General features: G+C 37.1%; 1 protein-coding gene across 1 annotated transcript in view; it reads left to right on the forward strand.

Annotated features, from left to right (window-relative positions):
• The first annotated feature begins 9,259 nt into the window (after positions 1-9,259).
• LOC124553892 (poly [ADP-ribose] polymerase tankyrase-1-like) overlaps positions 9,260-12,583 on the forward strand; it is a 55,925-nt gene continuing 52,601 nt past the window's right edge. The window contains exon 1 of the mRNA XM_047127909.1: positions 9,260-9,369. The gene's annotated coding sequence lies outside the window, so the exon portion shown is untranslated. The remainder of the gene's footprint in view (positions 9,370-12,583) is intronic.

The following is a 12,583-nucleotide window of genomic DNA, read 5'->3' on the forward strand; positions in this document are numbered from 1 at the left end:
TATACGCTGGCAAGACCACTCACTTTTATGGCTTAAAGACGACCTTCTTTACGTTTTCACATTACAAGCAGAAGTACGATAAAATCTGAATATCTACAAAGGTTTTTACTGTCATCTTTTACTTAGATCGAAGCGGAAAGTTCAGTTCAGCTTCTGTTAAAATATTTCTCTGACTGCGCAATCGATGTATTAGCGTCCGTGGTAGATGCGCATCTTTACAGTTACGTATATTATATAAAACAAATGTCTCTCGAAGAATAGGTCTCATCTCATAAGTTGATCAATTAATATACAGCTAGGTGAATGCCTTTCCAAGTGTACTCACAGCTTTCATACGACGGAAAGCCCAATAATATTACAAGTGCCAAGTGGAGAAATTGGAACATTTCTGACATATTCTTCTGACTGACTTCAGTCGAGGGGTGACAACAGGGGAGACAGAAATATTTGCACGCGTTTGTGGATAATGCCATTGGGCAGAGAATGCCAAGAAAACGGTTTTCTCGTTTTAACGAGGATCATTGCGACATCAGAGACTCTCCATATTCAAATGGTTCAAATTGCTCTGGGCACTATGGGACTTAACGTCTGAAGTCGTCAGTCTCCTAGACTTAGAACTACTTAAACCTAACAGACCTAAGGACATCACACACATCCATGCCCGAAGCAGGACTGAAGCGCCTAGAACCGCTCGACCACAACGGCTGGCTCTCTCCACATTCAGGAAGACCTTCAGAGTCTGATGAAAATCGTTTAAATGCATTAATCCACAGTGATTCAGATGACTATACTTGAGAACTGGCAAATGTGATGAATTGTGATCATTCCACCATTGCACGACATTTGCATGCAATGATAAAGGTTCAAAAATTGAGTGTATGGATGCCACATGCCCTAAGCCAAAATCACAAAAATCTGCAGGTGGGCCATACATTGTCTGCTTGCTCCTCACCAATTGTCTTGTAAACAACACTGACCATTCCTATCCTGTACCGTTACTATTGATGAGAAATGTGTGGAGTCTTTAAGCTAACGGAAGGAGTAAAAAGGTATGGTTCAGTCCAAACATAGCAGCAGGTCCTCACAGGAAGATCTGCACCTATCCATAAGAGAGAATGTTCTGCATGTTGTAGAACAGCAGTGTGGTGTACAACAAATTGATTCCCCAAGGTGTAACCATCATTGCTGACATTTTTCTTGACTTCCGGAAGGCGTTCGATACAGTTCCGCACTGTCGCCTGATAAACAAAGTAAGAGCCTACGGAATATCAGACCAGCTGTGTGGCTGGATTGAAGAGTTTTTAGCAAACAGAACACAGCATGTTGTTATCAATGGAGAGACGTCTACAGACGTTAAAGTAACCTCTGGCGTGCCACAGGGGAGTGTTATGGGACCATTGCTTTTCACAATATATATAAACGACTTAGTAGATAGTGTCGGAAGTTCCATGCGGCTTTTCGCGGATGATGCTGTAGTATACAGAGAAGTTGCTGCATTAGAAAATTGTAGCGAAATACAGGAAGATCTGCAGCGGATAGACACTTGGTGCAGGGAATGGCAACTGACCCTTAACATAGACAAATGTAATGTATTGCGAATACATAGAAAGAAGGATCCTTTATTGTATGATTATATGATAGCGGAACAAACACTGGTAGCAGTTACTTCTGTAAAATATCTGGGAGTATGCGTACGGAACGATTTGAAGTGGAATGATCATATAAAACTAATTGTTGGTAAGGCGGGTACCAGGTTGAGATTCATTGGGAGAGTGCTTAGAAAATGTAGTCCATCAACAAAGGAGGTGCCTTACAAAACACTCGTTCGACCTATACTTGAGTATTGCTCATCAGTGTGGGATCCGTACCAGGTTGGGTTGACGGAGGAGATAGAGAAGATCCAAAGAAGAGCGGCGCGTTTCGTCACTGGGTTATTTGGTAACCGTGATAGCGTTACGGAGATGTTTAATAAACTCAAGTGGCAGACTCTGCAAGAGAGGCGCTCTGCATCGCGGTGTAGCTTGCTCGCCAGGTTTCGAGAGGGTGCGTTTCTGGATGAGGTATCGAATATATTGCTTCCCCCTACTTATACTTCCCGAGGAGATCACGAATGTAAAATTAGAGAGATTAGAGCGCGCACGGAGGCTTTCAGACAGTCGTTCTTCCCGCGAACCATACGCGACTGGAACAGGAAAGGGAGGTAATGACAGTGGCACGTAAAGTGCCCTCCGCCACACACCGTTGGGTGGCTTGCAGAGTATCAATGTAGATGTAGATGTAGATTGTCAGCAACCGAGATGTCTTGCAGACGTAGTCCAAGAACGACGACAGGAAGGCTGCGTGAAGTGATGCTACTCCACGAAATGCCCACCCACTGTTTGCTAGACTGAGAAAGAACTTTCCACAAGAGCTGAGTTGGGAAGTCACATCGCACTCACCTTATCACTTTAAGTTGTGCCATCAGATTTGCACCCTTTCTCCACTCTATTGAACAGCCTTCAAAGAAGTTCCTTGCCATATGAAAACGCACTCTGAACATGGCTCAACGAGTTCTTCACCTCAAAATCAGTTGATTTCTACAGTCAGGCCTGTTAGTAAAAGGCTTGTCAAACAGCAACAAAAAAAGAAAAGCTGGCTGACTGGAGAAGTAATCCATGCCAGAAATAATCTGAGAGTGTATTATGACCTCTCCAAACAAAAAAAATAGTGAGGCCTACAACACACTGTATAAAATAAAAAAGAAAGAGTACTGTAGTTTTATCAGAGAAACTAAAGCATCATTCATCAGGATGTCTATAGATAAGGGAAAGAACTCCTCAAAAGGTTTATGGTCGTTCATTAATGGAGAGAGAGGAAAAGTAACAAATCGGGCAGAGGACATCTGCCCACTGACGATTGGGAAAAGCAACGCAAACCCTCTAGAAGTAGCCAATACTTTTAACAGATATTATATTACTGTAGCAGACGAATTAATAAGTCAAAATAAAACAAATGCAGTAAGTAAATTGTTAAACCCCCCACATACAAATCATACTATGGTTTTCATACCTACAACAGATGCAGAAGTGTCAAACCTAATAAAACAACTTAAAATTAAACACTCTTCTGGCTTGGATGGTGTCACATCACATCTCATAAAGGAATGCAGAGAATGTATATTAAAACCATTGACACACATGCTGAATGCTGCGATAGAAGAAGGTATATTTCCAGATTCACTGAAAGTAAGTAAAGTGAAGCCAATATTTAAGAAAGGGAACAGGGATGAATTAGGAAATTACAGGTCAATATCATTGATCTCAACATTTGCTAAAATCTATGAAATGATAATAAAGAATAGAATTGTAAGTTTTATAACAAAGTACAGTATACTGCATTCATCACAACATGGTTTCAGAGAAGGGAAGTCAACAAAAACAGCATCAACAGATATAATTGAGCACATTCTTAATTTACTTGACAGGCAACAAAAAGACTTGTGGGATTTTTATGGACCTATCTAAGGCATTTGATTGTGTGAACCACTCAAAATTAATGATGACATTATATCAGTATGGAATTAGAGGAAAATAATATGACATACTTAAATCATACATTACAAATAGGAAACAATGCACAGAAATCAGACATACTAGTGGGGGAAATATAACAAACTACGTATCAGAATTACAAACAGTTAAACACGGTGTGCCGCAAGGGTCTGTGCTTGGGCCAATACTATTTATACTCTACGTAAATGACTTCCCTAGCTATATAAATCAGAAACTTATAATGTATGCTGATGACACAACAATCATTTGCACAGCTGACACAAAGGAGGAGCTTGAGAAGGAAGCACTCCTGACTATTGAAAATGCAAATAAATATTTAACACAAAACAACCTGTTTATGAATCAGTCTAAAACAATGAATGTAGTACTTCAGACCAAGCATAGTGAAAATTATAATATAAATGTTAATATAAATGGAAAGACTATTAAAGAAGTAACCAGCACAAATTTTCTAGGAACTATAATAGCCAAACATTTGGCATGGGGGGAGCACATAGATGCACTGTGTAAAAAGATAAACAAACAGATCTTCATCATGCATAAAACAGCTAACACTGTGGATGATAAAGTCCTCAGATCAATGTATTATGGACTTGTCTTCCCACATTTGTCTTATTCAGTTCATATATGGGGAAATGCACAAGCTGGCTACCTAAAAAGAATATTCACAATTCAGAAAAGGGCAGTGAGATGCATTGCAAAAATACCACCAAGACAGACCTGTAGGCAAGCTTTTGTACACTATAATATTATGACAGTATATTCACTGTATATATACCAAAGCATAATGGTGGTAAGGTCAAGTGATAAACACCTCCTAAATAAAGATGTACACAAACACGGTACAAGAGGAAATGAAAATTACTACATGATAAACAGAAATCTAAAACTGTCTATGACTGCCCCAGAAGAAGCAGGCAAAAGGCTTTTAATAAACTCCCCAAAATCATTAAAAAAGAAACAGATCTAAAATGTTTTAAAAATCATTTGAAACTATATCTCACAGAGAAATGTATATACAGTTTGAGTGAATACTAAGATGGTGTTTAAATATATCATTACTGAAATGTACCTGTAAAAATTATCATTTCTGTATGTTTTTTTGATTTGTGTGTACGTATAATGTGAAACATGTAAAACCTTTGTATGATTATGGACTATTTCTGTTTAATCATTTGTTTCATTTATATATATATTGAAATCAAGTTTGATGTTAATAGGCTATTGTATGACACACCCAATACTCTCAGCTGGATTTTCAGCTGGAGTCCATGGGCAAAGAATAAATAAATAAATAAATAAATAAAATCCCAGCTTGGCAGACTGTTGTAAATAGTCAATGAGAATATATTATTGATGGCTAAAGTTTCTGTTATGTGTATCTGTTGTGTTTATTGAGGTTATGGAAAAACCCAACAAACTTATGCACCAACCCAATAGGCTTTTTTTTTCAGCCAGCAAGGTCCGTTCGGCAAAACATCGTTATTGAAGGGATCGAGAAAATTTCCCAATGGTTGTTGAGTGTAAACACTTAATAATTCCCACCCCACTGCGTAGATTACGCGATCGATCTTTGCCACTCCAGTCTCATTAAGAACAACACTACTCAAGTCTTACCTCTATCGTTACTGGACGTATCCTGTTACAGATAATTTTCCTAATCGGATCACACAGCAGATCCGTGATTAAGCAACAACAGCAGCAGCAACTGAACCAACAACAACAGTAGCAGCAGCAACAAAACCATCAACAACAGTTGCAGCAACACAACACTGCCTAAGGAGGAGTCAAAGACAAGGTAAATCTACATCATTAAATAAGGATTTTTTATGGCTTCAGACAAAGAAATGGAAAAGATTGTGACAAATCAGCATGAAAATTTGCAGATAAGTCACAAATACTATGGAAAAAGCAGCACATTACCAGGTAATGACAAAACAAAAAATACTTGCAAAACAGTCAGGATAATGAGTCAGAATATTCAGTGCCTCAGAAACAAAGTACTAGATCTAGAAGTAGCTTTAAATAGTCTTGCTGATGTCTCTTGTATTTGTTTATCTGAACACTGGAGCAAGGCTAGTGAATTAAGTCTCATAAATATAAGCAAGTTTAATTTAGCAACACATTATTGCCGAAGTGTTTTTAAAAATGGTGGGGTATGCATTTACTCTAGAGTAGGACTGCAGTTCAAAGTGAAAACAGAATTGGACCATCTAAATATAGAAAAACATTTTGAATCATGTGCCATAGAGTTAAAAACTGAGGAGAAGAGTGAAAAACTAGTTGTCATTACAGTATATAGATCTCCACTGGGTGACAAAAACATATTCTTCAAAAAAATAGAAGCAGCATTAAACACCTTTTATAGTAATGAAGTGAAATTATTTTTATGTGGAGATTTTAATATTAACTTGTTAATTGAAAGTGATGAAAAAAGACAGCTTTTGAGTATACTCAGCAGCTTCCACATGAAACCACTCTTTACAGATGCCACCAGAATAACAGAACTGTCATCTTCTCTTATAGACAATATTTTCTCAAATATGGAGAATGGTATCACTGAGACACTAAACGTAAACTTAGGTCTTTCGGATCACAATACACTATTAACATACATAAATTACTCTATCCCCAAGGCAGTAAATTATAAGTGGGGATACAAAAGGCACTTCTATACAGAAAAAGTAAATAGTTTCATCCAGTTGTTAGCTAATGAAACCTGGGAAGATGTCTTTGCACAAACAACAACCGAGGAATCTTTCAATGCTTTTTCTAGTACATTCATGTCCCTATTTGAGATGTGCTTCCCAAAAAAGCTCACAAAGATCAATGTCATGCCTAGGAACACAAGCCAGTGGATAACACCTGCTATCAGAGTATCTAGTCAAACACTAAAACATATCAGTCAACTCAAAAAAGATAACAAAGATGAACACTTCACAGATTATGTTAAGACATACAAGAAAATTTACAGGAAGGTGATCAAAAAAGCCAAGACAATGCACAATGACAGTGTAATTGCTGGGTCAGCAAACAAATCAAAAGCTATATGGAATGAAGTAAAAAAAGAAATAGGCACAAGCAAAAATATTAGAAATCCAGAGGACTTTGTTTTAAAAGATGATCAAGGTGTGCTAGTCAGAAATCGTACTCTAGCAAATTACATTAATGACTACTTCATAAATAGTCCCATCAATCTGCATAAAAATTGTTCTAAGATTAGTAGAACATCAATCCCAGAAGAACAAAGTGTTAATTCATTATTGTTACCTCCCACAAACAAATTGGAAGTTAATCGAATAATAAAAACAATGAAGAATAAAATGTCCTCAGGGATTGACGAGATACCTTGCTCAGTCATGATGAGATGTGCTAGTGTCATATCAGACCCACTCTCACACATCATAAACATATCATTTTCAGAAGGTGTCTTTCCACAACGATTAAAAATTGCAAAAGTAAAACCATTGTATAAAAAGGGCAATATACATGAAGTGGGAAACTATAGACCAATAGCTTTATTATCGGTATTTTCAAAAGTAATAGAGACAGTCATGAAAAACAGAATTACAAATTACCTCGAGAAATTCAATCTATTGTCTGTAAACCAACACGGCTTTCGCAGAGGAATGAGTACAGAGTCAGCCATCACCCAATTCATTGAAAATATTGTAACGGGGGTAGATAAGAACAACAGTACAATAGGAATAAATTTTGACCTCTCAAAGGCATTCGATACTGTCCAACATCATATCCTGCTAGACAAATTACGAGGGTTATTCCAAAAGTAAGGTCCGATCGGTCGCGAAATGGAAACGACTATGAAAATCCGATAAAGCTTTGCACAGATGTGTTGGGTAGTGTCTCTAGTATAACCCCAGTTAGCATCACGTCGCTCTTCTCATTTCTGAGCTCGCAGTGAGTGCGTAAAGATGTCTAGAAAATAGTGTCTGCCGCCAAGTACGAGGGCCTGGTGAGAAATTTCGCCTGAAGCTATGCAGCCAACATTACATAACTGTCGTGCTGTTTCGTCTTCACGACAATTCTTAGCCGCATTCTACAGGGGCAATGAAGATGCTCCTGCATCGTTTTCAAATGGAAATGTTAGATTACCCACAATACAGTCCGCAATTGTCTCCCCCTGAGTTTCATCTCTGGTCACATGAACCGCTGTCTTTGAAGACAACATTTTGACACAGACAACGAGGTGTAGGCCAGCGTGGAGAATTGGCGGAAAGCACTGGCGGCTGCCTTCTATGATGAGGCTATTGAAAAGTTGGTACAACGCTATGACAAAAGTCTAAGTCAGAACGGCGACTGCGTAGAGAAGTAGCTGAAAGGTGTAGCTAATTGTTACAAGTAAAACATTTCTGATGTTCACTGTGGTTTCAATTTGGCAATCAATCGGACCTTACTTTTGGAATAACCCTCGTAGAATATGTCGGTATACGAGGAGTAGCTAAAAAGTGGTTTCAGTCATATCTCCATAATAGGAAACAGGTAGTAGAAATTGCAACAACAAACAGTAAAAACCAAAGTATTGTTTACAGATCGGATATTCAGACTGTGCCAATAGGGGTACCACAGGGGAGTGTTCTAGGACCTCTCTTATTTCTTCTTTACATAAATGATATCAAGATTCCAGTAAATGGTACTCATATAACCCTGTTTGCGGATGACACAAACATTGTAGTAACTGACATAAGTTAAGCTCTGCTTGCTTTGCTTTACGCGTTATTAGCTTTGTATGTAGTAGGGAATGTAGCAGAGCTGTTTACTTTGCTTATATACATTCTGCTATTACCTATGGCCTCATCTTCTGGGGTCATAGTAAGAAAAATCTCAAAACCATCTTCACTCTACAAAAACGAGCTGTTAGAATAATTACCAACAGTTCAAGGCTAACTCCTTCAAAGCAATTATTTAAACAGCTGAATATTCTACCCCTACCATGCCTCTATATACAGAAAAGCGTAATTAATGTAAAACGAAATATTAACAATTTCCAATCCAACTCGGATCTACATACTTACAACACAAGAAAGTGCAATGACATTCATATAAAAAGAGTTAACAAGGCTTTGGCGCAGAAACAAACAAACATACAAGGAAGCAGATTGTATAACAAACTACCGGTAAAGATAAAAGAAATAAAAAAATTGTCTTCATTTAAAGAAGCAGTATTCATATTTTTAATGACCAACTGCTATTATAGTGTAAAAGAATACCTGGAATAGCTTCATACTAAACAATTATAGTGATGTACTCTGTGCCAATAGTAATTTTTATCTGACTGTTGCTATGATCTAAATAAATAATATGTACAAAAGTGCTAGAATTGTATGTGTTATATCTAAATGTCAACTGTGTATTCCATGTAAAAAGTCTTTCTCATACATCAATGTAAATAATCAAAGTTGTACATGCTATTTCAATGTGGTCTGATGTTATGTAGTCCACTATGCACATATGTATTTTGAATAGTATTGTTCACCCTATATGTGTGTGTATATATATATATACTATGTATTTTTTGACGAAATCCATGCAATGTAAATTGTCTCTGGATGAATAAACTACTACTACTACTACTACTACTACTACTACTACTACCACATCACTTGTTCTCTCGAACACTTGCCCTGTACACTTGGTATCGCCAACCATGCAGCTACTGGCAGCACTGGCAGGGTGATTACATCCAGTAACTTCCATTCTGCGTCGTAGTTGCGAATTGTGACTCGAGTTGGAGATTGTAGGCGGCGCATCCTGCCGTTATACGGACGCTTTTTTCAGCAACATTCATCGCTATAGAAAGGTAAACACTTATTCATTAGTGTCCTTGTTTTTAATACACTTCAGACGTGGCGATGGTACATTTACGTTGTCAAATTTTCGGCATCGATGCCAGTGTGATAAAAACTAGTCTGGTGTCGGTTATTACGCTCTAAAACTATTCCCGAAAATTTTATTTAAATGTTTTGCCTGTCGTAGAAGCCATTTTATTTATTTATTCGTGTTACGTTGCTCCAGTATACAAGAGAATTGCATGGAAATGGAACGAGTTATATATGAGAACAGTACTTATACATTGTAATAGACGCAAATTGTAGTATGCTAATAATTTTAATCTAAGGCATTCTGTACAGAACAGAGGTATAAAACAGTCAAATAATAAACCATAATTATTCCACATTACAAGTTAATAATTTGCTGTAACAAATTTCCGTGATGACGCAGGTTATCGTGTTGCATTACAACGTGGTAATAGTAAATATTTCAAGTACAATGCATCATATTTAAATTAGAAATGTTTACATTGTAGAATCCATTAAGAGAGTAAAAAGAGTTTCCCAGAAGATAACCTTCAATTTACTTTTAAATTGTGGCATTACGCTGGTAAGATTTTTATGTCCGATGAGAGTGCCTTAAAACACCTTTAGGCTTCAGTGGTGTACCCACATTTGTACTAGGCTCAAGTTTTTCTATCAACATGCAAGTCGTTGCCTTTATTGCGATAATATCTGCAGCTTAAGGCGTGTCCACCAGGAATTGATTTCCAATGGAACTCGACTGCGCGTCCGTGACAGGTAACAGCGCTGCTGCCAGCTTTCCGCCGCTGCAGGCGAAGACAGATGCCTGTCGGTTGCGACAACAAGGTCGTTGCCATAGAGACGCAGTCGCCTAAAGTTGCGGAAGTTAACGCCCGCTAGTCGCAACGCCAAGTTAATTTTAGGAACTTTCTGCAAGTCTTCCAGTATTGTTTTCAGATTTCTAAGAGAGTCGCTTCATGAGATAGGCAAATGGAAGTTTGCAATATCACGCAAAAAATTATGAGCAACTACTATCGCTGTAGCGTTGTTCTTATTAAATTAAAATCGAGACAAAAAAACAGTGAAAAAGAAGTTTTTGAGCTAAGAAATGCATACAAATCCAAGTTTTGAAGAAACAGTGTAATAATTGCTTGCCCATATGGAGTTAGCAATTTGTGATTTTTTTTTTCTTTTTTTTTTCCTCCCTCTCGATTCCTCGACCTCAGTTGGCTCAAAATCTGCCACTATGTTTTCTAGTGCGCCCTGCTATGTAACCGTATTTTTCAAATCTACGTGTTTCGTGTCCCATCAGTACAGGAAAGTTATCCACTTTCTAAATTAGCAGTTGCTTTGTTTTACTGGCCCACATGTACCGGATTTGCTAAATTTTTGTTAGACGTTTTCGTAGCGGTACTGAGCACACAATATTTACACAAGTGTGGGAAACATGTATTGTAACTGAAAAATAAATAATGCAAGAAAATTGGGAATAAATGTATTAAAGTTTGACCATTCACGATATGTACAAACATTTTGTGACGTTTATTAATGAGTAACGCCTCGGGATAGTTAAGAGAGAACTTTTGGGACTAAAGATTTTTCTTCTGTGCAGATGTCAAGTTAATATAAACTCCAGTAATTAATTGCCAAATGAAACAGATGGTCAAGTCTACTTAGATGTTACAAACCCCCTCTTGGCTTTAGCAATAGAGATCACACTGAGAGTGACCTGTTTTTGTTGGTAAAATACCATAAGCCACTGTTAAAATGAAACATATATTTTAAACCTCAAAAGTTATACAGTATTGAAAAGCCAATAAAAGTACACGTTCAGTGTACAGGGTTATTTCCATTGCATGCTGCTGTTGGTAATGGTTGGCAGGATGAATGATGGGAAGTGAAAGACGAAGCACAAGTCGTCTGTTGGTACAGTCAGTTGGAATAATTTTGTATCACTGTTCTCTGTATTTTGAAAATAATAGACAAAAGATGAGTTGCACATCACAATAGATGTTGTAACATAGTGTATCTGTATCAATTGAGTGCTTAGGAAGCTGAAAATGCACACTGTCACCTATTAGAGTGAAATTTCTGTTTTAATACTGGTACAAAGTTACACTGGTATTTGGGGTAACTTTAGACTAGTCTTAAAAAAACATAGTATTTTTCCTGTATCTAACGCTCTGGGTCAATTTAGATAATGCCAGAAGTAAATCAAGTGCTAATAAGAAGTAAAAACAAATTATGTTATTCAGTATTACAGGTTTACTTTGAAATATCAATATATTTGTATACCTGGCATTGTTCAACTTAAATCACTGTTTCCAGAAGCTCTCTTCACAGCCGGTGCATTTCAAGCATATCACAAGCTTGAGAGATTGTAAGCAGGAGGAATAGAACTGAAATACTAACAATAAAACACAGAGGTAATAAAGCTGTTTCTTTTCGTACAAAATAATGCAGGTAGATGGAGCAGCAGCCATTTGAAACAAAAGAAGTAAGTTGTACAAAGATACCCTGTCTAGTAAAAAGTTCTCTAGCCAATCAGAATGCTCTTTCATAATTATCCTGCAGTTATTAAATAAAGTTTACTGGTATTTTGTTGTATTACGGTAAAACACCATTGGTATTTTTCTCACATTCTAACCTAATCTAGGGCTCATGCTACACTACTAGCCAGTCCACCAGCACATCTAGTGTACTTCCAAGTGTCAATATTGAAAACAAAACAATTCATTTATTCTGCCAAAGGTAATTGTTAGTTTTATTTATTCTTATTAGGAACCATACACTGTCACTCGACTGACTATGACTGATGGAAACAAGTCATTAACAGGAGCTGCAGCAGAAGAGCATGGTACACCACAAGTGCACTTTACCTAAAAAGTCCATCGACCAACCAAAGCAGAATCAACTAAGAGTATCTGTGATGTCAAGTTATAACTTGAAAATAATACTAGACATATAATAACACAGAAAATGCAAGTACTTTCACATTCTTCCACAACGTATCACAATACCAAGTCCCGTCGTTATCCATACCTTTGCAAGTTTGATTGATTTATTGATCCATTTCATCTACAGCTGCACAATGGGCAAGAGATATTTGGATTTTTTTGTTAAATTAACAGTTTTACATATAATATACCTTTGTACATAACAACACACATTAATATATCAATTAATGATGAATACTTAAATAAATGTTGTTACGCTATA

This window comes from Schistocerca americana, chromosome 11 (assembly GCF_021461395.2).
Source record: "Schistocerca americana isolate TAMUIC-IGC-003095 chromosome 11, iqSchAmer2.1, whole genome shotgun sequence".
NCBI lineage: Eukaryota > Metazoa > Arthropoda > Insecta > Orthoptera > Acrididae > Schistocerca > Schistocerca americana.